General features: G+C 27.8%; 1 protein-coding gene across 5 annotated transcripts in view; it reads right to left on the minus strand.

Moving 5' to 3' along the window:
- LOC123272952 (protein gustavus) overlaps nucleotides 1–27,915 on the minus strand; it is a 156,044-nt gene that overhangs the window by 13,303 nt on the left and 114,826 nt on the right. The window lies entirely within an intron of this gene.

The following is a 27,915-nucleotide window of genomic DNA, read 5'->3' on the forward strand; positions in this document are numbered from 1 at the left end:
TAAATTTAAGAGCTGGTAGTTGTATAACACAGTGAAAATTTGATTATTTTCAAAATTCTTGCTCAAGAACAAGACACGGTAAAATTGATAAGGACTTTTATTGTAGAGAATTTATTCCTCTATTAAAAAGGTATCTTATATTTTTTTGTATCTTTAATATTTCAGCCATAAACAGCATTTTAAACTTTTGAACCTTATGAATAGGTTTTAAGACAGTTTTTTTACTTTAAATTCAAATTTTGGAGAGCCGAAAAGAGATAAGACAAAATTGGTAGAAATATTTTTTTTGTAGAAAATTAAAATTTTCTATAAAAAAGGGCTGATATAGTTTTTTTGTATTTTCAATATAGTTGACCCAGAATTTTGAATCAAAACAGTAACATTCAAAAATTGAACAAATAAACTATTTTTTTATTTATTAAGATTTTTCTAAATTATAATAATAATAAAATTTGAAAACATTATAATTATTATGACACAGAAAGAAAAATTTCTTAACTGGAGAACAAAATTCTTGGCTCAAGAAAATTTTCGAGTGCCTGAAGGAAGACCGAAGTTGTGTTGGCTGAAGTAAAAATTTTTAATGAAATTCTATTCTTGGTGGAAGTAATTTTTTCTTTATCATAAATATTTGATACAATTAATTTTTATATTTGATCAAGATTTTTAGATACTTAAGGAAAGCAGCGCCACCTACTTCAGCTGAGAAAAAAATTTTCTCACCTTGAGAAAATTTTTCTCTTGAATATTTGATACCCATTTTATATTATTTTAGCGTGAAATTATACATATTGAATGAAAAAAAATGATGAAATATTATTTGATCTTCCCATTTGACATGTTAATCAATAAAAATATTAATGAAAATTTACTTTTATCTTTATATTTAATTTTTTGGAGCAAGAGAGAAATTTTCTCAAGACAAGAAAATTTACTTCTATCAAGAACTAAATTTTTTGGAGCAAGAGGCTGAATTTTCTCAAAACAACAAGATTTTCTTGACTTAAATAAATTTTCTTGGACCAAGATACGTATTTCTTAAAGCAAGAGAATTAATTTAGTTGGAATAAGTGAAATTTCTTGTCAAAAAAAAATTTTTTTTCGCTCAAGAAAATAATTAAGAAGAAAAATATTTTCTTGGCTCAAGTGAACTTTTTTTCTCGGTAAAATTCTTTGATTGATAATAATAATTTGAATTTTTATTATTATTATTAAAAACCGGAATATTTGTAGTCGTTAGTCGCACAAAAAATATTCACCTCACAATGCATATCCTGGATGAATGAATGTATCACATGTGAGGTGTGCATATACGTCTACAGTAGTATAGCATCACCTACCTAACCGAGAAATAAAAAGCTGATCGTACAATAATACAAACACGATCGAACAGAAGCGAGGAGAAAAGAAGCGAAGTGAAGCCAAACAACATACCAGCAAAACAAAAAATAAAAACAACGTATAAGCCTGGACTGACGAACGAAAACATACAACAGACAGCAGACAACGTACAACAACTTGGATCCAGGATGCCCGTCCGCTTTTCCACAAACACTAACGGAAGCTTGTTCGCAGCAACCAAATAGAACCGGAAGTGAGTCTGAGTTGTCCCGTGTCCTGTCGAGCCAGCACTCGCGGTCACGTTTTACCGAGACCATCAAAAATACCTTCCCGTACACAATGCCCAAAAATAATCGAAAGGGCTCGACTAAAGGACACATTGTCAAATCAAACGTGTCATCCATCCGCTTTTATTTCATTCCAATCACCTCTTTGCTATTCATCAAATCGTTGATTACGCTATTCATTATTTTCATCCTATCACGGTCATTATCATTCATTTTCAATTTTTTCATCAAATAAATTAATTAATTAGAAAAATTACTTAGAAAATTGGTTGCTGGTTAAAAGAAAATTATTTAATCTAAACTCAATAATTTTTTTTCTAAATTAGTAGGATTAAAAACGTCGAATTAAGAAAATAACTTTGTTAATTTGAAAAGAATTCATTTTTAAATTGAGCTAAAATAAATTTTCATTAAAACGTCTAGAACTTGGAAATTTAATAAATAATTATCTAAGCTGAAGAAATAAATACTTAATTTAAGAAGATCAATATTTGAGACTTGAGAATTTATTTTTTGATAAACTAAAAATAATATAAAATTCGCCCAAGACCAGAATCAAACCCTGCACGAAAAAAAGTAAACTGTAATAAATAACAGTCGATTTATAATAAGTAATGATCAACTGTTAAAAATTACCATTTCAAACAGTAAAATCGGGATTTTACTATTCACTTTGTAATATTTACCATTTAAACGTTACAATTTACTCTTTACATGGAAGAAAATACTATTTCAAACAGTAATATTCGCTATGTAAATGTCTAAAATGTTAAAGTATAATAATTAAGAATTCAGACTTTGATATTTATCATTTCGTAGCTAAGAAATGATCTTATGATATGTAAAAAGTATAAAATAAAGTTAGTGAATTTCTGATACAAGCAACGTCAATATTTACAAAGTAAAATTGTAAATTTTAAACGCGATGCTAAAAATTAAACTGTAATTATTGACTTGCTTGGACTGGTAAAATGTATATTTTAAAAGTATAATTTTTACTGTTTCAAATGTTAAATTCTCTCAGAGTGAGACCCCCTTCTCTTGTATCAGAGTAAGTTCCCCTTCTCCTCATAATATGGACTATATATTGAAATGGCAATTTTTACTGTTTGAAACAGTAATTTTTTAAGATGAAAGATCCGTTATTTACTATAGTGATAGCTACTAATCACTTATTTTGGACATTAAAATATAAATTGTGGCTTTTATACTTTCTACAGTAAGTTCTGTAATATTTATATTTTTGTCACCCCGATGTCCACTTTACTGTTTGAAACTATAAAAATTAACCGGAATCCGAGTGAATATTACAGTTTACTAGAGAGGAAAAAAAATTACTTGAAAAATTGGTTCTTGGATAAAAGAAAATTATTTTTCTTAATTCAATAATTTATTTTTTATAAATTAATAGGATTAAAAACGTCAAATTAAGAAAATAACTTTATTAATTTGAAAAGAACTCATTTTTAAATTGAGCTAAAATAAATTTTTATTAAAACGTCTAGAACTTGGAAATTTAAAAAATAATTATCTAAGCTGAAGAAATGAATACTTAATTTAAGAAGATCAATATTTGAGACGAGAATATTAATTTTTTAATAACCTAAAAATAATATAAAATTCGCCCAAGACCGGACTCAAACCCTGATCGTACCGTGCTCTTAATAAAGAGTGATACCACTCAGCAATCACAGCGTAAGTGAACTAACACTAAAATGTTTATTGAAAAATAATTAAACTTCCCTTAATTAAAATTTTTTATATCAAATAAATACTCTTCTTTGATCAAGATATTTGTTTTTTTCCCATGTTTTAATATTTGAGTCGGATATTAATTATTAAGCTTTCAGACTAGACAGCTACAAATATTTAATTCCCATAAATATTAATATTTTCTCCAGTATTAATTTATAAAATCTTAAACTTCTCCCAAAAATAAACTTTAATGATCGTCAAATAAATAAATAAATAAATTCCTTCGAAGAGGTCTCTAAATAAGTCCAATATTTCACCCGGAAAACTAAGCCGAGCTTACAGAGAAAAGACAAATAAAAAAAAAGAAATAAATAGCCTGATAACAAACCGAAAAATAAATAAATCCAGAATAAAACTAATATAACTAAAATATAACTTCTAAATGATATAAACTACAAAGTTTGTTTATCTTAAATGTTTATATAGATTTATCTGGTTATTTAGTTTGTCTCCAGGTCGTAGTCAGTGAGTACGAAAAGGTAGAAAGGAGTAATTGCTTGCTCACGTGCATCCACCTAGTAATGTACAGTAGTTGTAGTTGTATTTTCCGAGGCCCGAGGGATTTTCCCTGTATTTGTACACAGACATCCTCTATAGATCCTACTTAGCTGTTTAGATGTGCTCCGATTCGGGTATCGTGTATATACTTTGTACATCCATACAGATAGATAGAGATACATTGGACAGCGAACACGGAACACAGAAAGTGAACAATACAAAGCTTTGCCGGAGGATTTGCGTGAGGAACCCTATATATCCTATATCCTGGGAATATCGGGATTCGTTGACACGTTGGAACAGCAGGAATCGATCAAACAGAACGAGGACGGGATAATAGTCCGATACACACGCACCCAGTACTACCAGTCTTCCTCATCCACTATATAGATCTACATCCACCTATATAGATTTATTATATACATATATATCTATATACATATAGAGGGAGAGGGCTGTTCCTGGTTCCACTGATTGCCAATGAGGTTTCCAATTCAACTCGGCAACATCGGGGATTAGCGCAGATTCCGCGAATACCACACTATGCAATCAAGATATACTAGTGTATTTAGCGTCACTCACTCACACACCCACGGTTACTTCTGACGCTCGCATCACACACACGGCCATTAATTATTCCCACTAGTTTACTATTCAACCAGTTAATCTCCCTAATCCTTCTATTTAGCCATCTAGTCCGCTTTCCCAACTTTTACCTTTTTTACACACCTACAGACGATAAAGCACTAAATCCACTGGATTTATATTATATCTATCGATCAACGATTGCAATTGTTATTTTATTATCATTATTAACATACACGGAGAAAATTTTACAGTAGAGTTTATTATCTAGTGATGGTAAAATCTATTAACTGAATTCGATAGTAGTAAATATTATTTAAATAATTATGTAAACCATCTGAATTGTAGTAGTTACCATCCTGATGGTAACTACTACTATTATGATGGTAATCAGTACATGGAAAAAAGTAAACTGTAATATTCACTCGGATTCCGGTTAATTTTTATAGTTTCAAACTGTGAAGCGGACATCAGGGTGGCAAAAATATAAATATTACAGAACTTAATGTAAAAAGTATAAAAGCCACAATTTATAATTTAATATCCAAAATAAGTGATTAGTACACGGAAAGAAAATTGAAGAAGTTTTTACTATTTTACTATTGTAATTTTTACTAAATAAAATAGTAACGGTGGACTATACTCATTTAGTAATTTTTACGATATACTATTGTAAATTTTATCTAAAAAATAAGACTAGCAAAAGTCTTAAAAAGTCGAATACTATAGAGCAAATTATATAATATGTGTTTGTGAACTTTACAATTCAACTATTGTAAAAATTAACAGTTGGTTTTTTTAAAAGAAATATTAGGGTGGGAGAGAGATAGAAGGTTGGACTAATTGGTACCTGTACAGTAATCGAAAAAAGAAACCGACATTTTCGTGCTATCTGGGAATCGAACCCAGAACTCTGTGTTGGCAGCCAGGGACTCGCCCTCTACGCTACCCGAGGTAAACTAAGACCCATATACTTTAACATTTACATAAACTCAGAGTCTAGCGCTGTGCACGGCCATCACTCACACTAATTGAAAGACATTCCAATTCAACTATTGTAAAATTTGCTATAGTTCTATTGGAAAGATACAGAGGCAGCACTAGAAATTTTCATTTCTTACTTTTTACAATAGTAATATAGTATTTTTTCATGAATAAATAGTATTTTTTCTTCTAAAATATTTGACAATTAATAGTAATAAAAGTATAGTCTAGCTTTACAATAGTTGTATCGTAAATTTTCCTAGAAATTTTTTCCCGTGTAGCTGTCACTATAATAAATAACGACTCTCTCATCTTAAAAAATTACAGTTTCTAACAGTAAAAATTGCCATTTCAATATTTAGTCCATATTATGAGGAGAAGGGGGTCTCACTCTGGGAGAATTTAACATTTGAGACAGTAAAAATTATACTTTTAAAATAAACATTTTACCAGTCCAAGCAAGTCAATAATTACAGTTTGATTTTTAGCGTTGCGTTTAAAATTTACCATTTTACTTTGTGAATATTGACGTTGCTTGTATTAGAAATTTACTAACTTTATTTTATACTTTTTACATATCATAAGATCATTTTTTAGGTACGAAATGATAAATATCAAAGTCAAAATTCTTAATTATTATACTTTAACATTTTCGACATTCACATAGCGAATATTACTGTTTGAAATAGTATTTTCTTCCATTTAAATAATAAATTGTAGCATTTAAATGATAAATATTATAAAGTGAACAGTAAAATCACGATTTTACTGTTTGAAATGGTAATTTTTAGCAGTTGATCATTACTTATTATAAATCAGCTAATAATTATTACAGTTTACTTTTTTCCGGGTAAATTCGCACAAAAACTTGTGCGGATGTACGGACTCGGATTTCTCGGGAGTTTTTGGACGAATTGACTTGGGAAAAATTCTGGAGGGCTCTCCGGGGGATTTGGACCCGCGGAAAGTCTGAAAAATTCAAAATAAAAATTTCTTATTTAAACAGAGGGTGCGGTGGAGACAGAGTTTAATGTACACAGAGGGGATTTGGGACGGTAGAACCGAGTGAAGTGCCTACTGGGAGCAAGTACGAGGGGAAACGGATCAATACCCTGGCAGCATTCAACATTCGATGCTGCTTCCGCCTTGCTGCTATGAAATCCACGATGAGTCGAGGAGTTTGTCCCCGAACCCCGAACTCTTCCTACTCATCTATTCTCTCTACTCGACATAACAAGTCGGATACCATTACTTTAGTTCCATTTCCATTCCAACCACTCCACATGTCAATGACCATCTCCGTCAACTGTGGATTTACCGATGAATTTTCTTGGAGAGATCTGATCCTCCTGATTATATAGGATAAAAAATTTCTTAATCATTTGAAATTTACGTCTTTATATTTTGCAATAATGAATTGACATTTTTTAAAAATAATTCGTTTTTCAATCTACATTTTGTATAATTTGATACATAAGAAATATACGATATAAAAATTTTTTCTACATTTTTAAGATATCTTTTTAATGCATTTTAACTATAATTAAAATAAATACGAAAATCTGCTAAAAATTAACAAATTATTTAAAATATACTAGCAACCTTGTAGTCACTATGTGACTGTCGTGACTTGTGAACTAGAAATAAATAAAATTTTGCTTTATTAAATAATGACTTTTGTTAAATTGCACTGTACTTTTTTAACTACTGGCGTTTGTAAAGATATAAATTCATTCTGATGTTACACTCATCAAGAGATTTCATTTGAGTACCCACATGCATTTTGATATATTTTTCATATATACATATATATATAATATATATAAATATGTGAAAAATTGATGTGGGTACTCAAATGAAAGCTCTTTATGAGTGTAACATCGGAATGAGCTTATATCTTTAAAAACGTCAATAGTTAAAAAAGTACAGTGCAATTTAACATAATTAAAAAACGACCTTGTATCTTGTGAACTATTGACATTTTTAAAAATATAAGCTCATCCTGATGTTACACTTATCGAGAGCTTTCATTTGAGTACCCACATGTATTTTTGATATATTTTTCATATATGCATATATATAATATATATAAATATATGAAAAATTGATGTGGGTACTCAAATGAAAGCTCTTGCTGAGTGTAACATCGGGATGAGCTTATATCTTTAAAAACGTCAATAGTTAAAAAAGTACAGTGCAATTTAACATAATTAAAAAACGACCTTGTATCTTGTGAACTATTGACATTTTTAAAAATATAAGCTCATTCTGATGGTACACTCATCGAGAGCTTTCATTTGAGTACCCACATGCATTTTTGATATATTTTTCATATATACATATATATAATATATATAAATATATGAAAAATTGATGTGGGTACTCAAATGAAAGGTCTTAATGAGTGTAACATCGGGATGAGCTTATATCTTTAAAAATGTCAATGGTTTAAAAGATATTTGTTGAAATGCCCTGTACTTTCTTGACGTTTTTAAAGATATAAGCTCATCCCGATGATACACTCATCAAGAGCTTTCATTTGAGTACCCACATGCATTTTTTATATATTTTTCATATATACATATATATAATATACATAAATATATGAAAAATTGATGTGGGTACTCAAATGACAGCTCTTGATGAGTGTAACATCGGGATGAACTTATATCTTTAAAAATGTCAATATTTCACGAGATACAAGGTCATTTTTTAATTATGAATCTAGAAATAGAGTATTTTCAAATGCAGCCTAAATACTTATCATCATAAATTGACTATAAGTGAGAATGATATAAAACTTTGAAAAGGTACAAATTTAAATCGAGACTTTTCCAACGATACCAAATTTAATCATAAAACCCTATTTTATCATATAAATATACTGGCCCCAAAATTTTTCTTATTCTCTTAATAATATAGACTATATACACAGTAAAAAATTTTGTGTTCAAAAATTTTGTGTTAAATTTTCAACACAAAAATTTTATAAATTACACATTTAAACATATTCTAAATATAAATGACTTTTATGGCAGATCGATTTTCAATAAATTTTAATTAACCATAGACTGAACAATTGTTGAAACATAAAAAAAAGAAAAATTGGTTTTGGTATGAAAGTATAATTTAAATTTCATTACAAAAAGTATAGAATGTAAGCGTATAGAGTACTTTGTTCTTCAGGGTATAGATGTATAGAGTTATAGAGTACAGAGTGTAGAGTACGGAGTACATAGAGTAGCAAAGTAACAGCTGACAACCAGGTTTCAACCCCACACACCTGTTCACCAGCTGCCACGACAAAGGGCCATTTCGTTGTGCAAGCCCCAAGGGCCTAGACGGAAGCCTTTGTCAGGTCGTAGTCGTTCGATTCGTCTCTCTTACTCTCTTCCTTTTGTACGCTCTCCGCTGACTCCGACTTTATTATTCTCCGCACTACGTACACATGCTACATACCTTTCTCTCCGTACTCGTGTATTTTTGCTTTCACTTACAGAGCACACTCTCAACTGTTTTTTGTCCCAGCGCGATATTGTCGAGCTTAGGGCCACACCCCGCGAGACCGCCCGCTGAGCGCGAAACAATCATCACCGAGATTAAAGTCATTTACCACCGAATGTTTTCCCTCCTGTTATATTAAGCTATAATGTTGTTATTTTTTCCAGGACATTATTATGCACACAGCCCCTTAACTTTTTCCCCCGGATTTTAATAACGCGAGATCTAAAATTTTTATATTAAAATTTTTTTCTTTGTCGCTTTTTTTACAACCGCTGGATTGTTATAAAAATTACTGCCTCATAAACTCAGTTTTAAATTTCAAAGCAAAAGCCAATTATCTTTAATTCATTTTTGCATAAATTATTTTCTATAAATTTAATAATAAAATTGAATTTTTATTACCTTTGCCATCAAAGTTATCTTCAAAATTCCTTATTATAAATCTCATTAATAAAAAAATATTAACTTCATAAAAAATTTATCTCAAACTCTGAAGCTGTGAAATGAAAAAACTTTCTGATTAAAATCGATTCGCTCTTTTCTAATACCAATTTTCTATAAAAGTTCACAAAACTAACGACCTCTAGCTCTTGTTTCATAATCAGACGATGACATAAAATCAATTTAGAAAAAAAACTACTCAAAAATTCCCATAAAACTACGTTTAAACCCCAAAAGTCTATTTCTGCGCCCCAGCACAACAAAATGGCCTCCCTGAATCAAAATGGCGGGCAATAGCAATCGATAGGCGAAAAAAATTTTATAGTAAAGTTTATTATCTACACTGATAAAAGGATTTGTTTATATTTAATAAGCTTTGTTAACTGTTTTTATTTAGTAATTTATTAAGTATAATTTATTAACTGTTAATAAATGTTTAATAATGGTTAATGATGACAAATATTTATTTAAAGTAAAAAGCAAAAATAGCAATTTTCTTTTGACACTTTTTATAACCCTATAGGTGGAATACATTATAATAATTCAATTCACTAAATAAATTAACGTTTTTAATACTTAAAAATATAAAAAATAATTATGAGCTGTGATAGAATTTGGTATTTTATAATAAACGTTATTATGATGCAATATAATTAATGCAAATAATTTATAAAGGTGATTTTTGTTTATAAGCAATCTTGATATCATATGACATTGCAAGCGAAACAAATTTACTCAATAAAATATTTATTAACTGTTAATGAATATTTATTGAATGTTAAAAAATATTCATCAATATTTGATAAATTGAATAATTGTCTTCAAATAAATAAAATTATTAATAGTTAATAAATCCTTCTACAGTCAACGCTCTCTGTATTTGACTCGCCCGTACAGGACCATTCTCTGTATTTGACTCGTCCTTATCCATAAGAGCTGTGTAAAAACGTCAAATACAGAGGAAGAATGTGGTCAAATACAGAGAGCGGTCAAATACAGAGAGCGTCGACTGTATCAGTGTAGTTATGGTAAAATCTATTAACTGAATTTGATAGTCGTAAATATTATTTAAATAATTAAGTGAACCATCTGAATTGTAGTATTTACCATCCTGATAGCAACTACTACTGTTATGATGGTAATCAGTAATAATAATTTCTATTATTTTAATTAGTTACTACTATTATCAAAATTGTAATTCCTAATATAACCTGATGGTTGCAGTTACCATCAGTAATAATAATAGTTACTATCTAAGCTAGAAAAAACTATTTAAAAAATTAAGAATCTGGGTTAGCGTGGATGCATTTCTGAATAAACTACAAGCAGCTGTAGCGCAGTGTAGTCCACAAAAAAACAGGATTAAATTGGAATTGAATTTATATTTAAATCTTTATTTGTCTAAAATAAGTTTCAACGCGAAACTTTTCAAAAAAATTTGAAACTTCCAAAAAAATTAAAATTTTCAATGAAATTCAAATTAAAAAAAAATATGGATATAAATAAAGGATTTAATTAAGTAAATTTATATTATTTTTTCTTTCAGAATTTTTAAAATCTAAGATGGTTACAATTACCATCTTCAATTATAACAGTAATAATTTTTAATAATAACAATTATCATTTTCGATAATAATCGTTACCATTATTAATAGTAACTATTACAATTGTCAATGATACAACCTATTATTTTATTTCTAATTAATTTTATTACCATTTCAGATAGTAAGAGTTAATATTTTTGTATAGTAGGTAGTATAATTAATTTTTCTCCGTTTAGGTATTCTTAAGTTGCAATTCGAAAGGAAAGTAATGATTGGACAATTTGGGGATTTATAACGTAAATTGTAAACGATATGCCAGCAAATGTAATCCGATAATCGTGAGAACATATGTGTGTGTGTGTTGGAGAACTGCAGTTACTGCATCTACATCTACAACTCGGGCATTAAACTATAAACGGTATATAATACGCTAATCTGAGTGTAACCGCGATCATTTTAGAGCTTTGCTCGACTCCACTTGATCGAGTATTAAACGTCCAATGAAATCTGACCCGACATTAGCTCTGGCAAATCCGAACCGCTGAATAACATCAACCATTTATTTAACTAAACTCTGCTAACTACAACACTAACACTCAATCCTATCCATTGCGTCTGATTAGATGACTGAATCCGTTTATAAAACCCTTTCTTATCGTATTGATTACCTTATTCCAATGATTTGTTTAATATTTAACCGAACAAAAACAGTTTCACTGTAAAAAAATCACGCCAAGTCCACGTTCATAAGACTATTAAGAAAAAAAAATTTTATTTCTTTACAAAAAGATATAAAATAAAAAATTAAAAAATCCAAGTAACCGATATGGTTGGATATGATTTTCGGAAATTAAAAAAAATTTTGTTGTAAATTTAAAAATTAAAAGAAACAATTTTGGAACGTATCTGAAAGGAGAATAAAATTCTTGGCTCAAGAAAATTTTCGGGTGTCTGAAGGAAGATCGAAGTTATGTTGGCCGAAGTAAAAATTTTTCTTAAAATTCTATTCTTGGTGGAAGTAATTTTTTCTTAATTCAAATTATCATAAATACTTGATACAATAAATTTTTATATTTGATCAAGATTTTTAGATACTTTAGGGAAGCAGCGCCACCTACTTCAGCTGAGAAAAAAATTTTCTCACCTTGAGAAAATTTTTCTCTTGAATATTTGATACCCATTTTATATTATTTTAGCGTTCAATTATACATATTGAATGAAAAAAATGATTTAATATTATTTGATCTTCCCATTTGACATGTTAATCAATAAAAATATTAATGAAAATTTACTTTTATCTTTATATTTAATTTTTTAGAGCAAGAGAGAAATTTTCTCAAGACAAGAAAATTTACTTCTATCAAGAACTAAATTTTTTGGAGCAAGAGGCTGAATTTTCTCAAAAAAACAAGATTTTTTTTACTTAAATAAATTTTCTCTGATCAAGATACGTATTTCTTAAAGCAAGAGAATTAGTTTTGTTGGAATAAGTGAAATTTCTTCTCAAAAAAAAAAATTTTTTTCGCTTAAGAAAATAATTAGAAAGAAAAATAATTTCTTGGCTCAGTGAACCTTTCTTTCTGTATAATAAATCCCTTATGCCGTTGTAAGAGCGAGAAGATTTGGCCATCTAGCGGAATTTCCAAAAACTAATTTTTTATTTTTTTTTTTAAATTGTCAAGTCTAACATTTGTCATCAAAATTAAGAGATAAAATAAAATTTTATAGAATAAGTAATTCATAAATTTCATTAAATATTTATAAAAAATTTTATTGATGTACAATGAGTACAATTTTAAATTGAAATTAAACGAAATGAAATGATTGAAACGAAATAAAATCAATTCTACCATCCGTCGAACAAACAAGAAAGTAAATATAAAGATAAAAGGTCTTCTGAGAAATGAAATTTATGTAACATTGTAAATTGTACGAAAGCGATGACAGACGATGAATAATCCCCGACATATTTATGTATTATTTAGCTGTTATTTGTCGTCGTATTTGGTATTGAGAAATTTAATAAAATGATAAGATGATTGGGCATTGTTGATTGAAACGAGACGCGTAATTTACATCGAGTATTGTCGTTGAAACTGACAACTTATAAGTTGTTTGCGATTCAGGAGATACGCTTGTCAAGTTGTTGACTTTTGAAATATTTAAATGTCTTGTTGAACAGTTTGACTGTGAAAGAAGATATGCGATGGTAGGTCTATTTATTTACCTGTACTGGGAGAAAAAGTCAGAGGTTGTCATAGTGGTAAGCATGAGTACTTCGATGTGACGATGAATTAGACCTTTCAAACAAAGTAATGATCGAATGATTGCCGATTATTCTTTTCGTTGGGCAATTATGTGACGAAAGCCATCCCGGATTAAATACTAAATTGGGAGATAATTTTTTTGACCTTTTCTGATGGGATATTTTTGAATTTATTGATATTTCGAGGATCATTTTAGCAGAAGATGATCTACTGTGCCGCTCATTTGCAGTAAGTGGGTTGTTTGAATAAGTCATGGAATTGGAAAGGTGGATTTTATTTTAAGGATTTTTGACACATTCGGGTAATTTGGTAAATGTCAGAATTACTTGTCTGGGTGATATTTTAATTGTAGAGAGCTTTAATAAAATAGAAGTATTATCAGTGAGAGGTTTTAATTATTTGACAGAAATAAGCAGTAATTACGAAGAGCAGTTTTAGACACTTTTGATTATGAGATTATTGGATGATTAAATTTCCGGTGGTTGTGACAAATATCATTTTTTATAAAAAAAAATTTTTTAATTAAAAAGCAGTAGATTTTTTTTCAAATAAATAGTAATTTTATTATGTTATGTCCGGAATGGACATTTTTTTGTATTTATTTTATTCGGTCCTAGTCTTTCGACTAATAAACCGGGGACGTAGAAGATATTGATGAAGGGATCTAGTGAATTGTACACATATTTAATTTTTAAAATTATTTATTAAAAAAAAAAGGAAGACTCAAATTAGAACAAATTAGAGTAAGATGGACGGTGGCGTTGTTTGCTCGGTGGGTCTTATATACGTGACTGAATAAAGTAGTCAGTACTTGTCTCGGATAGCTTAACTGGTAGAGCCCTTGGCGCGTAACCGAGAGATCTGGGTTCGATTCCCAGTCTGGGCTGTCTGATTATTTTTTCACTACGGAAAAATTCCCACTGAGTAGGTCCCCCCCTTTCCCCTATCCGTTCTTTCCCAACTCCCTTAAAATTTGCTTTGATATGGCTTCGTTCTGTGGCTAACTCGTAACTGAGTTCTTTTTTATTAATATCAAGCTCAAAGGAAAGGACGTTGTCCAAATTAATACGTTAGGTGGGAGATACAAACCAATTACAGTTTTCCTTTTTATAATAATTTTAAAGTTCATACATTTTTTTATTAGAGTTTAGATTTGTTATTAAAAATTGAATTATTTATTTATTTTTATCAACTATAATTTTTTGTTCGTTTAATTTATTCATTACATTTATTTTTCTAATTCATTCAATTTGTTTAAATATAGTTCATCCTTCAAATTTATTTTTTTAATTCCTTATATAATATTTTTTTGAATATTCTTTGATCTAAAATTTTCATTTATAATTTATTTAAAAGTTTCTGTAATTCGTCAATGTTTAAATTATTATTCAATAATTTTATTTATTAGAATTCTAAAGTTATTAATTTGAATAAATTTTGTCTTTTAATGATTACTAATTTTGTTCTAACTTCATAATTTTATTTTTATCATTCCTTGTAATTTTATTTTATTTGTAGTTCTATTTCGTTATAAATTTTGTATAAAAAAAAAATATTCTTAACTGTATCCTACATATTTTCTACTATTTAAAATTTCTTTTTATATTTAGTAATATTTTTAGTTTGAAGATACGAAGTTTTATTTTGAATGATTTTTCCTTAAGGTCACTGTAGGAGGCCAACGATAAAGCCAGCTGCAGTTTATTTAGGCTTCAGGATATATCTAATCTTAATGGGCCTTTTTAGAAACAAATAAAAAAAGTCATATAATATAAAAATAATGTTCCGTTGCATAGGAAATTAATAGAAACACATTTATTAAATCTTGAACATAGTTAGTCTATTTGAGCCTAAAATATTCCTTTTTATATTCATCTTAGAAAACGTTAATTTTCTTTAATTTTATATGCATATAAAAAATAACCAGAAAAAAAAAGAAAAAAAAAAGTACACATTTCAAGCGGACATTACAATTAAAATATTAATATACGACCAAAAATTTGATAAAAATTGGAAATTTCAAAAAATTATTTTTTTCAATTTTTCATAAAAATTTTTTTCGGTACACGGAGAAAAATTAATTATACTACCTACTATACAAAAATATTAAGTCTTACTATCTGAAATGGTAATAAAATTAATTAGTAATAAAATATTAGGTTGTATCATTGTCAATTGTAACAGTTACTATTAATAATGGTAACGATTACTATCTAAATTGAAAATCGTTATTATTAAAAATTATAACTGTTATAATTGAAGATGGTAATTGTAACCATCTTAAATTTTAAAAATTCTGAAAGAAAAAATAATATAAATTTACTTAATTAAATCCTTTATTTATATCCATATTTTTTTTAATTTGAATTTTATTGAAAATTTTAATATTTTTGGAAGTTTCAATTTTTTTGAAAAATTTCGAGTTGAAACTTATTTTAGACAAATAAAAATTTAAATATAAATTCAATCCCAATTTAATTCTGTTTTTTTGTGCACTATACTGCGCTAAAGCTGCTTGTAGTTTATTCAGAAATGCATCCACGGTAACGCAGGTTCTTAATTTTTTAAATAGTTTTTACTAGCTTAGATAGTAGCTATTATTATTCCTGATGGTGACTGCAACCATCAGGTTATATTAGGAATTACAATTTTGATAATAGTATTAACTAATTAAAATAATAGAAATTATTATTACTGATTACCATCATAACGGTAGTAGTTGCTATCAGGATGGTAAATACTACAATTCAGATGGTTAACTTAATTATTTAAATAATATTTACGACTATCAAATTCAGTTAATAGATTTTACCATAACTAGATAATAAACTTTATTATAAAATTTTCTCCGTGTACCAATTTTTTATTTAAAAAAATAAAATTGAACAATTAAAAAAAATTAATTTTTGAAATTTTTAAGGCTAAAAATATACTGAGCTTTAGATTTAAATTATTAAAAATTTGAAAATATTTAGAGTAAAGAATAATAATTTTCTTGAAGTAAGAATTTTTTTTCAAACACCAAAAAAGTAATTACACTGAAAAAAAAGTTTTTTTCTACCAAGGAAATGTTTCCTTATGGTTAAAAAACTGGTATTCTTATGGATTAAATACGAAAGTTTTTTAACTATAAGAATACCGTTTTTAATCACTGTCAAAAAACTAGCCTTATAAATAAAGCGTGGTATTTTAAGGTTAAGAATACCAGTTTTTTTATATCAAGAAAACTCGAGTAAAAAATTTAGTATTCCAGGTGGAAAAAAAATTTTTTTTTCAGTGTACATAAATTTTCTTTTTATTAAAATTTCTAAAACTAATTGTTTTGTTAATTTTAACCTTTTACCGCGTAAGAGCGATAAATATGACTGTGAAAGTTTTGAGTTTAAAATAAAAGTGTTATTTCGATAATCGAGTGATTATCCAACGGAACTTTTAAAAAAGTGTCGCTGTTATATTGTGTTAGACGAAACTTTCAAACGATACATACATACGTGCCGTACACCTACGGCAATTAAATTTCAATCAACAGACTACAGTAGAAAAGAAATAAGAGTAGGAAGAGAAATAGAAGCATCGCAGTTGATAATGGAATTGTAAAATTGAATTAAATAATTATCCGACTGGTCGATTCGATTTTTCCGATAACAGCTTTGATAAACTCAGCAGTGCTGTGTAAGTCGGAAAAAAAATATTTGTTAAGTTATTTAAGATATCTAACTCAGACCTGGACTTTCCTCGTGTTACGCTCCGGCACTTTGCTCGCTCACGAACTCTGGACCAAGCCAATGAAGAGATTGCACAGTTCAAATAAAAACAATATTTTATTTTATTTTTCATTGTCCTTATTACCACTTTGTTTCAGCGTTAAATGCTCTTTATTTAATTGAGTTTCTTATTTGATAAAAAAAAAAAACAAACAAGACGAGATTTTTTTGGTTTAAATTTCAGAAAATTTAATTTTTGCTCAAATTTTTTTTTAATAATTATTAAAGATTTAAAATTAAGAAAATAAACCTTGAACTTTAAATGTGCGCTCTAAACTTTTGTTGTTCAATTGGTCGTTGATAATTTTTTTTCGACAGTAATTACAAAATTGTTGTAAAAAAAAGTTATTGAAATAAATAGCCTTGGATAAGTAAATGAAAACAGTAATAATAATAATTTTTTTTTAAATATAATTAATAAATAAAAAACTATTTTATTTATTCATTTTTGGATCAAATATTTCAAAATTTTAGATCAAATATTGAAAATACGAACAAATTATATCAGAATTTTTTTTATAGAGAATTTAATTTTCTACAAAGAATATTCTTACCAATTTTGCCTTATTTTTCTTCCTTTCTCCAAAATTTGAATTTAAAATAAAAAAACTAAATCACAGAAGTTATCAATACACAGAAAAAAGATTCACTTGAGCCAATAAAATATTTTTTTTCTTAATTATTTTCTTGAGCGAAAAAAAAATTTTTTTTGAGAAGAAATTTCACTTATTTCAACAAAATTAATTCTCTTGCTTTCAGAAATACGTATCTTGATCCAAGAAAATTTATTTAAGTCAAGAAAATTTTGTTTTGAGAAAATTCAGCCTCTTGCTCCAAAAAATTTAGTTCTTGATAAAAGTAAATTTTCTTGTCTTGAGAAAATTTCTCTCTAGCTCCAAAAAATTAAATATATCGATAGAAGTAAATTTTCATTAATATTTTTATTGATTAACATGTCAAATGGGAAGATCAAATAATATTTCATCATTTTTTTTTCATTCAATACGTATAATTGCACGCTAAAATAATATAAAATGGGTATCGAATATTCAATAGAAAAATTTTCTCAAGGTGAGAAAATTTTTTTTTCAGCTGAAGTAGGTGGCGCTGCTTCCCTAAAGTATCTAAAAATCTTGATCAAATATAAAGATTTATTGTATCAAGTATTTATGATAATTTGAATTAAGAAAAAAATTACTTCCACCAAGAATAGAATTTCAAGAAAAATTTTTACTTCGGCCAACACAACTTCAGTCTTCCTTCAGGCACCCGAAAATTTTCTTGAGCCAAGAATTTTGTTCTCCAGTCAACAAATTTTTCTTTCTGTGTAGTCTTCAAAAGTTTCAAGTCCTGTTTATGGATAAAATATTAAAAACAAAAAAAAATATAAGATACACTGATAGAAGGATTTCTTAGCATTTAAGAAGATTTCGTTGTATTTAAGAAATCATTTCTTAGTATTTAAAAAATATTTCTTAGTATTTAAGAAATATTTCTTATTATTCATAGTATTTCTTAGTATTTAAGAAATATTTCTTATTATTCATAGTATTTCTTAGTATTTAAGAAATATTCATTAAATACCAAAAAATATTTTTTAAATACTAAGAAATGATTTCTTAAATACAAAGAAATCTCCTTAAATACTAAGAAATCCTTCTATAAGTGTACCTTTCTTATAGAGAATTAAATTCTCTACAATAAAAGTCCTTATCAATTTCACCGTAGCTTCAACCCTTGAGCAAGAATTCTGAAAATACTCAAATTTCCATCGTCTTATACACCAGCTTTTAAATTTATTACTGCTATTATTATTACTATTGTTATAATAGGTATAATAACAATCGGTGACATACGAAATAAGCATTGAAATGGTGCCACATTGGAGGTTGAATCGGTAAACAAAGTAAACGATCCAACATAGAGGTAATAAGTTATAAAATCCACATATTAATGTGAATACAAAAATAAATATAAAGTAGTGACAATAGTAGTGTCGTCGTAGAGTGGAGAACAGAAGTCGTGAGTAGTGAGATTTGCAAGGACAAAGTAAAGGCAAAAGGCAATGCGAAACCTGTCATGTCCCATGACGATAAAACCTACGCGTGAATGTTACATTATGTTATGAAGGTTCTATGCCGGTTTACTACATACACGGCACATATAATAACATTAACATGGATAGACCTATAAAATATAGATGTATATGAACCCCTGTTAGCTCGGAGACACGTGCGTGAGTGGAATATAAACACATACATTAATAACATAAATAAAAGTGTATGCTAAAATAAAAAACTATTAAATAAAATGAATAGAAGAAATATAAAGTAAAAAAGTAACGAGACGCCTTTCGTTTTTCCTTCGATGGCTAGCTGGTCCTTGAGAAAATCTTCTTGCCTCAATTCTCGATTCTCAATTTCATCATTCAGATCGTTTACGATTTAACTATTTTTATCTTTATTTTATTTATACGGTTAGCTTTAAATATTTGCGCTCAACTTATATATTTTGCGTTTTATTGTCAATTGCGAACATTTAAATTGCATTTATTTCGCAACACAATAAATTATTTTTGCTCTTTTAATATACTGATGTCATGGTTTAATTGTAAAAAAATTGTAATTTATATTTTGAAAAAAAAAAAAAAAATAATTAATAACAAGTTGAAAATATTATTCAAAGTGAAAAGTGTTGACAAAAAAATCGTCGGAATTAGTGATTGAACAATAAAAAAAAAAAAAATTAAATAAGAGGAAAGAGGGAAAAAACAAAGTCGCAATGGGACAATGAACAATCGTACATTGTTACTTTGTTATGGCATTGTTACTCCACCATGCCTGGACCGTGTTCACATAATTAGGCTGTAAACGTTTTGAGACAATCACCATTGTCTCAGCGCCCGCCCTAAAGAATAGTATAACCAGGATCGCACCCTCCTCTCGAGGAAACAACGATTTTAATGCAAAAATCCTTCTACTTTGTACGTAAATTTTTATCGAGTTGCAGCTTAAAAATTTTATTTTTGCAGAAAAAAAACAAATTAACTTAAGGAGGTTCGAGCGAATCTAAGGTAAAAAATAATTTCCAACTTTGAGCTTTGAAATTAAGTATACGTATAAATAAATACGTCATTTATCTAATCCCAAAATTTTAAAAAGATTCATCGTTTAGTTACTTAGATATTAAATTTTAAAAATCACATATTTTATATCCTTATACACGGGCTCTTATAGCGGACAAACTTTTGTCGAGACTTTAATTATTTTTTTCAATATTAACCTCCCAACTTTAACGGATAAAAAACTATACACATGAAACTTGAATTATTGCAAAATATAAAAACAATTTAATAATAATACATTACCGATATAATTTTTGAAATATTTAAAGTCAAATTTTATGTTTGTAACTCGTTTATCGTCAGCCATTTATTCGAATAAAGATTTGACAACATTGCGTCAACAGCTGAGAAAAAAGAAAAGGATAGAAATATAGTTACAGAGAGAGAAATGTTTTACTCACACACTCATCCACGTCTCAGTTATGGGTATAATCAGGCGCACTATTGCCAAATCTGTTTATTTATTCCGGCAAGTAATAAATACCAAAGTCATTTTATTACTTTACTTTATTAAATAAGTAAAAATCATCAATTATTAAATTGTTTAAATTATTTTAAATTAAAATAAAGAATTTTGACAAATATTGGGAAGACTAAAATTAAAAAAAAATTTTAACATTATTTTGACTCATTAGTTACGCTCGAACTTTCTTAAATAAAGTAAATAATTTTGAAAAATTTCATCTTAATTTGCGTAAAAAAATTCTTTAAATGAGAAATTATTTTTGGATTAAATAAATTTTACTTAATTCAACAATTTTTCGTCTTGATCTAAGCTAATTTTTGCACGCCTCATAGCGCGAAGCGCGTGAGGTTGTGCTATATACTCGACTCGTCAAGGTCAAGCAATTTTGGGATCTTTAAATGCCTCTATCACAAGCATATTACACTTATACAATGATATAAGTAGATGTACACCGATAAAACACTTAAATTAAACCATCTTTTACTTTCTTAAATCATTTCATGTTGCTATTTTGACAAAAAAAAACGTTTTGAAAAAAATTTTACGTAGACGTCCGGATGTCACCCCATTTTGGATCTACCAACTATTACTCCCGAATAAATTGATATTTCCGGACCTTTTTTATTAGTTTAAGAATTCGATGAACTGGGTCTGTATTTCATATCAGTGGCCTAGTTTACGTATTTTTTTTTTAAATTGAATTTTTATTAAAATTCACTACAATACAACCGTACAAAGCCAAACGAACTTTTCTTATTTGTCACGTGAAAACTATGGCGCCACTTGATCAAGCTAGATTTTTTTAGACTGCTTGCGCATATGACAAGAAAAAAGGGTGCCGATATTTAAAAAAAAAAATAAAAAATACTCTGTAAGAAATTAATTAATTAAAATTTTTTTTTTTCTTTAATCAATTACACAACTAATTTTTTTCTTAAAAAATGAATGAGCATTATGAGGCGTGCACTTTCGGATTTTCCAAACTGTTTCTTTATGTGGAACAGAAAATTTTTGACATTTTAATATTTATTTTTTAAAATATTTATTTATTCAAATGAGAGAAATAAAATGCACGGCATTTTATTTTGTCAAAGTTATTCTATTTCTTAGAGTGGTTTTATACTTATATACTAAACCGACAAGAGCGAGACCATCGATAGCCGACGTATATCATGTCGACGTTTGTTTCGTCTATCTTATAAATAAAATATACGTGAATTATATGTGTATATACGTATGAATTAGAGTGTGTGAGAGGCATAAATAATATCATAAAATAACCACGAGCTACGAAAGACGACAAATTTTATCACTTCCCTGATATAACTACAACCAGTGGATAGAAAGTTGCCAGTATATTATTTTATTATATTATATTATATTATTAATAATTTATAGTTCTATTATTCAGTTTAGTTTAGTTATTTTTGTTCCGGATTTTCATTTCATTTGGCAGTAAAGTTAGTTATTGCCTTTGGAAGGCCAATATACGCTTCGCTACATTACGCGCCATTGTGCGGACTGAATAGACAACGGAATGGCCGACGTGGACATGCTGCGGCGCTCTATACTGGCAGTTTGAGAAGATGGCGGTGAAATGGAATGGCCGCTATCGTAAACCTTGACGTTTACTCCTGTTTTCGAGATAAGGGATAGGGATGAAAGACAGAAGATAGTAGATAGCAGATAGGACGAGCTCCGGGATAATAAACAGAAATGAAAGCTAAGGGATCTTGATACTCCTGTTTTTGTTGGTTGATAAGACGCCGCAATGAAACTTGAGAGATTTAGAAGATGCTTTCGGGGAATTGTAACGGAATTGTAAAAGAACTTGGTTATATTTATTCTCTTTTTCAGTTGTTTTATCTTCGGTGTTTATTATATGGATTTTTAAATTCTTACTTTATTTATTAAAGTTTGTTATTCGCTATTTATTTGTATAAGATTTATTTTTACAATTTATCCATTTAAAATTATTAACTTTATCAAAATTTTGACTTTCAATTTTTTATTATAAATTTTCATCAAAAAAAATTGATAAAAATTTTAATTTTAAATTATCAAAAATAAAAAATAATCATTTAAATTATGAGTTTTAAGTTTTTGATGAAAATTTTATTTTCAAATCATTTAATAAAAATAAACTAGCAACCTTGCAGTCACTACGTGACTGCCATGACTTGTGAACTATAAATAAATAAAATTTTGCTTTATTAAATAATGACTACTGTTAAATTGCACTGTTCTTTTTTAACTATTGACGTTTTTAAAGATATAAGCTTATCCCGATGTTACGTTCATCAAGAGCTTTCATTTGAGTACCCACGTGCATTTTGATATATTTTTCATATATATATATATATATATATATATATATATATATATATATATATATATATATATATATATATATATATATAAATATATGAAAAATTGATGTGGGTACTTAAATGAAAGGTCTTGGTGAGTGTAATGTCAGTATGAGCTGATATCTTTAAAAATGTCAATAATTCACAAGATAGAAGGTCATTTCTTAATTATTGAAATTTTTTAAGATATAAACTCATTCCGATGTTACACTCATCAAGAGCTTTTATTTGAGTACCCACATACATTTTTGATATATTTTTCATATATACATATACATAATATATATAAATATATGAAAAATTGATGTGGGTACTTAAATGAAAGGTCTTGGTGAGTGTAACATTGGAATGAGCTTATATCTATAAAAATGTCAATAGTTTGCAAGATACAAGGCCATTTCTTAATTATTGACATTTTTTAAGATATAAGCTCATTCCGATGTTACACTCATCAAGAGCTTTCATTTGAGTACCCACATGCATTTTTGATATATTTTTCATATATATGTATATATATATATATTTTCATGACTATCGGTGAGAATAATATGAAACCATAAAAAGGCACAAATTCAAGTCAAGACTTCCAACGATACTAAATTTAACCATAAAAACCCATTCTATCATATACATACACTAGTCACAAAATGTTACTTATTCTATTAATAATATAGATGACCCAAATTTTGACTCAATTATTTACTAAAAATTCTTATCTAACACAATTGAAAAAAATTTTACTTCCAAAAAAAATAATGATTCGAATTTTTCTTTTTAAATATTTAACAAAAATTTTATTTTAAAATTATTCAATAAAAATAAATAACTATTTTTTTAAATAAAAAATTCTCATCAAGGCCAATTGATAAAACTAATATTTTCACATCATCAATAAAATTTTTATCAAGGACTATTGATTAAATCAATTTCCAAAAAAAATTACCACCAAGGACCATTGATTGCCAATCACACAATAAACTTACTCACTATCAATAATTAACAAGCCCAATAAAATAAATAAAAAATAAATTTACAAATAAATAAATACTGGATTGAACAAAACTGAATACGAATACGAGGCAGCTACAGCAGTCTGGAGCTTGGTAGCCGTGACCTTGTCTGGTCTCGACCCCACTGTAAAACCAGCTCATGTGTTCTCTCACACCCAGCCATCACATCCTTCGCAAGTCTCCCCACCCTGCGTCAAAGAGAGAGGTGTAAACACTTGTGAAGACGGTTAACTATACATACATACTATACGGTATATGTTGTATGTATAATATTGCAGCAGGTCAACTCCATTCGCATCTCGAATCTCGAGTCGCGGTGCATTACTGCCAGATTTAAAAATCTAAATCACCTAATTACAGTGAATTGTTTTAATTTTAAACTAAACAAAACATCCCTGGGCTCGTTAGCGTGCTCACTACCGTAAAACGACAATGGACTTGCTGTAAAAAATAATTCTAAACAATTGTTCCGTAGTTGAAAGTTAGAAAAATCCAAAATCGAAAGTTCAATTATGAGCCTAGAAAATTTTAGCAACTATTTATTGCATTTATATTTTATTAACGTTGGACATGTAATGGGGACTTATATTTTTTGCACGTTCCGGTGAACTCGTTCAAGTTCTTGTACACGATTACGCACTCGTGAGAGAGTACTTTACTTGCACTTCTTTGTTCGCTTTGTGTGTGTTTAGTTGTCTTGCATTAAATCCAATAAAATATATATTATAATAAAAAAAAGCACCAAGATTTTAACTTCAGTCAACTTCCCCGTGGAGTTGAGCAAAAAAAAATACAATGAAAGACTCGTATTTTGTATTGGCTAGAATCTTTTGGTATCCAGCTAAGTCGCATTATATTTTCTTATAAAAATCAAGCTTTATTATTTTTCAAGGTTTTTTTTTTGTTATCCCCTAGATTTTTCGTCTCTGCAGTATGATTTTGTTGCTGGGAATTATTTTTGAAAAAAAATTTTTTTTATAATCAAAACTTTTTAAGCTACACTCATAGAAGGATTTGTTTATTTTTAATAAGCTTTATTAACTGTTAATAAATTATTTTTAAACATTATAGGATATAATAAATATTTATTAATGGTTAATGAATATTTGTTTCTTCATGAAAAAAAAAATATATGTCGAAATACATAAAAAATATATTTTAAATATATAAAAAATCTATAAAAATTACACAGTAAAAAATTTTGCGTCATTGCGTCAAAAAATTTTGTGTTAAATATTTAACACTTTTATGTGTAAATTTAACATTTATTGTGTTAAATTAACACAGAAGTGTTAAATATTTAACACAAAATTTTTTGACGGATTGACGCAAAATTTTTTACTGTTTATAAATATATATAAAATATGTATAGCAAATATATTTTTAATAACTAACTTTTGGCTGATTTTAATATATATTTTATATATTTCAAATATAATTTAGATATATTAAAAATATATTTTTTTTTATATTTTTAGCTATGTATTTTTATGTACTTTAAGATATATCTTGAATATATCTAAAATATATATGAAAATCGGCCAAAAGTTAGTTATTAAAAATATATTTACTATACATATTTTTTATATATTTCGACATATATTTTTTTTTCATGAGCATAAACTGTTAACAAATATTTATTTAAAATCAAAAAGCAAAAATAGAAATTTTCGTTTGACACTTTTTATAACTTTCTAGCTAGAATACATGATAATAATTAAATTAACGTTTTTAATATTTAAAAATATAAAAGATAATTATGAGCTGTGATAGAATTTAGTATTTTACAATAAACGTTATTATAATGTAATATAATTAATTTAAATAATTTATTAAGATGATTTTTGTTTATAAGCAATCTTCATATCTACGACATTGCAAGTAAAACAAATTCACTCAACAAAATATTTATTAACTGTTAATAACTATTTGTTAACTATTAATAAATACTTATAAACTATTAATATGTACTTTCCTCCCAAATAAATATTTATTGAATGTTAAAAAATATTTAATAAATTAAATAATTGTCTTCAAATAAATTAAATTATTAATAGTTAATAAATCCTTCTATCAGTGTAAAAATAATTTAAAATTTTTTATTTATTAAAAAAAAAATTTTAAACATCGATTGATACAAAATATTAATATATTATTTTATTAAAAACACAATTCAAATGTCTCAAATGAATTTCTTTGTTGGGTGGCTTGAGAACTTTTAAGACACAAAGTTTGTTATTCTTCCGGCTTATTCTCCCCGTTTCATTGTTGAGGTTAAAATATTTTAAAGTTGGATTAATTCCGTACAATGATCCCGCAGGATGAAATGCGGGCCCTTTGTGCCAGCATTTATAATATTTTTTATATAAAAAAAAAATATATATATATATAAAACATCCAGGTGTGGATAAAAGCATAAAAATTTTTCACCAAGTTTTGATTCTATTCGTAGCCGGCAAAACTAATAATTCATCTTGTTGTCAAGGGCCGTTGACGAGCGAGACTTCCAACAAACAGAGGGACACTCGGATAGCAACAGAGGGTAATATGGCCATCAAAGAGATGAGACGCGAGACGTAAGATTGAATTGGTACGATTGTTGAGGCTGACGTAACCACTTCATCTCAATCGCGAGCATTTCCTTTACATCACATTATATTGCTTGAGCTGTACCAGTCGGCAAGTCACTGACTCATCCTCGTGAACCAGCAGCTGTCGGTCGTAATAAATTTTTATTCAAACCAAGAACCGTCTCACGATGATATAGTAAAAAAAAACTCTCGTCAAAACCTTTGAAACTAATCAAAAAACAATAAAATAAATCAGTTCTTCTGAAAGAACGACAAGATGGCGGCTAGCAGGTCGACGCGCAAGAGTTTCCTACTGTACCATCACTCGAGCGCTTCCCCTTCCACTGGGACTGCCAACATCCGACTAATTCTAATAAAAGTTTGGAAAATCCAAAAGTGCACGCCTCATAACGCTCATTCATTTTTTAAGAAAAAAATTAATTGTGTAGTTGATTAAAAAAAAAATTATAATTAAGTAATTTCTTACAGAGTATTTTTTATTTTTTTTTTTAAATATCAGCGCCCTTTTTTCTTGTCATATGCGCACGCAGTCTAAAAAAATCTAGCTTGATCAAGTGGCGCCATAGTTTTTACGTGACAAATAAGAAAAATTCGTTTGGCTTTGTACGGTTGTATCGTAGTAAATTTTAATAAAAATTCAATTTAAAAAAAAAATACGTAAACTAGGCGACTGATATTAAATACGGACCGAGTTAATCGAATTCTTAAACTAATAAAAAAGGTCCGGTCTTGAAATATCAATTTGTTCGGGAGTAATCGTTGGTACATCCAAAATGGGGTGACATCCGGACGTCCACGTAAAATTTTTTTCAAAACGTTTTTTTTTTTTAAATAGCAACATGAAATGATTTTAGAAAGTAAAAGATGGTTTAATTAAATTGTTTAATTAAATTAGTTAAAAATAATTTCCAACTTTGAGCTTTGAAATTAAGTATACATATAAATAAATACGTCATTTATCTAATCCCAAAATTTAAAAAAGATTCACCGTTTAGTTACTTAGATATTAAATTTTAAAAATCACATATTTTATTTCCTTATACACGGGCTCTTATGGCGGACAAACTTTTGTCGAGACTTTAATTATTTTTTTCAATATTAACCTCCCAACTTTAACGGATAAAAAACAATATACAAGAAATTTGGATTATTGCAGAATATAAAAACAATTTAATAATAATACATTACCGATATAATTTTTTCAAATATTTAAAGTCAAATTTTATGTTTGTAAACTCTTTAAAGATCGAACTTCTTTAAAGATCACAAAATTGCTTGTCCTTGACGAGTCGAGTATAAAGCACAACCTCACGCGCTTAGCGCTATGAGGCGTGCAAAAGCGAAAAGTTTACCAGAAATTTCATGATTATTTATGAGGACTTACG

Source organism: Cotesia glomerata, linkage group LG10 (genome assembly GCF_020080835.1).
Source record: "Cotesia glomerata isolate CgM1 linkage group LG10, MPM_Cglom_v2.3, whole genome shotgun sequence".
NCBI lineage: Eukaryota > Metazoa > Arthropoda > Insecta > Hymenoptera > Braconidae > Cotesia > Cotesia glomerata.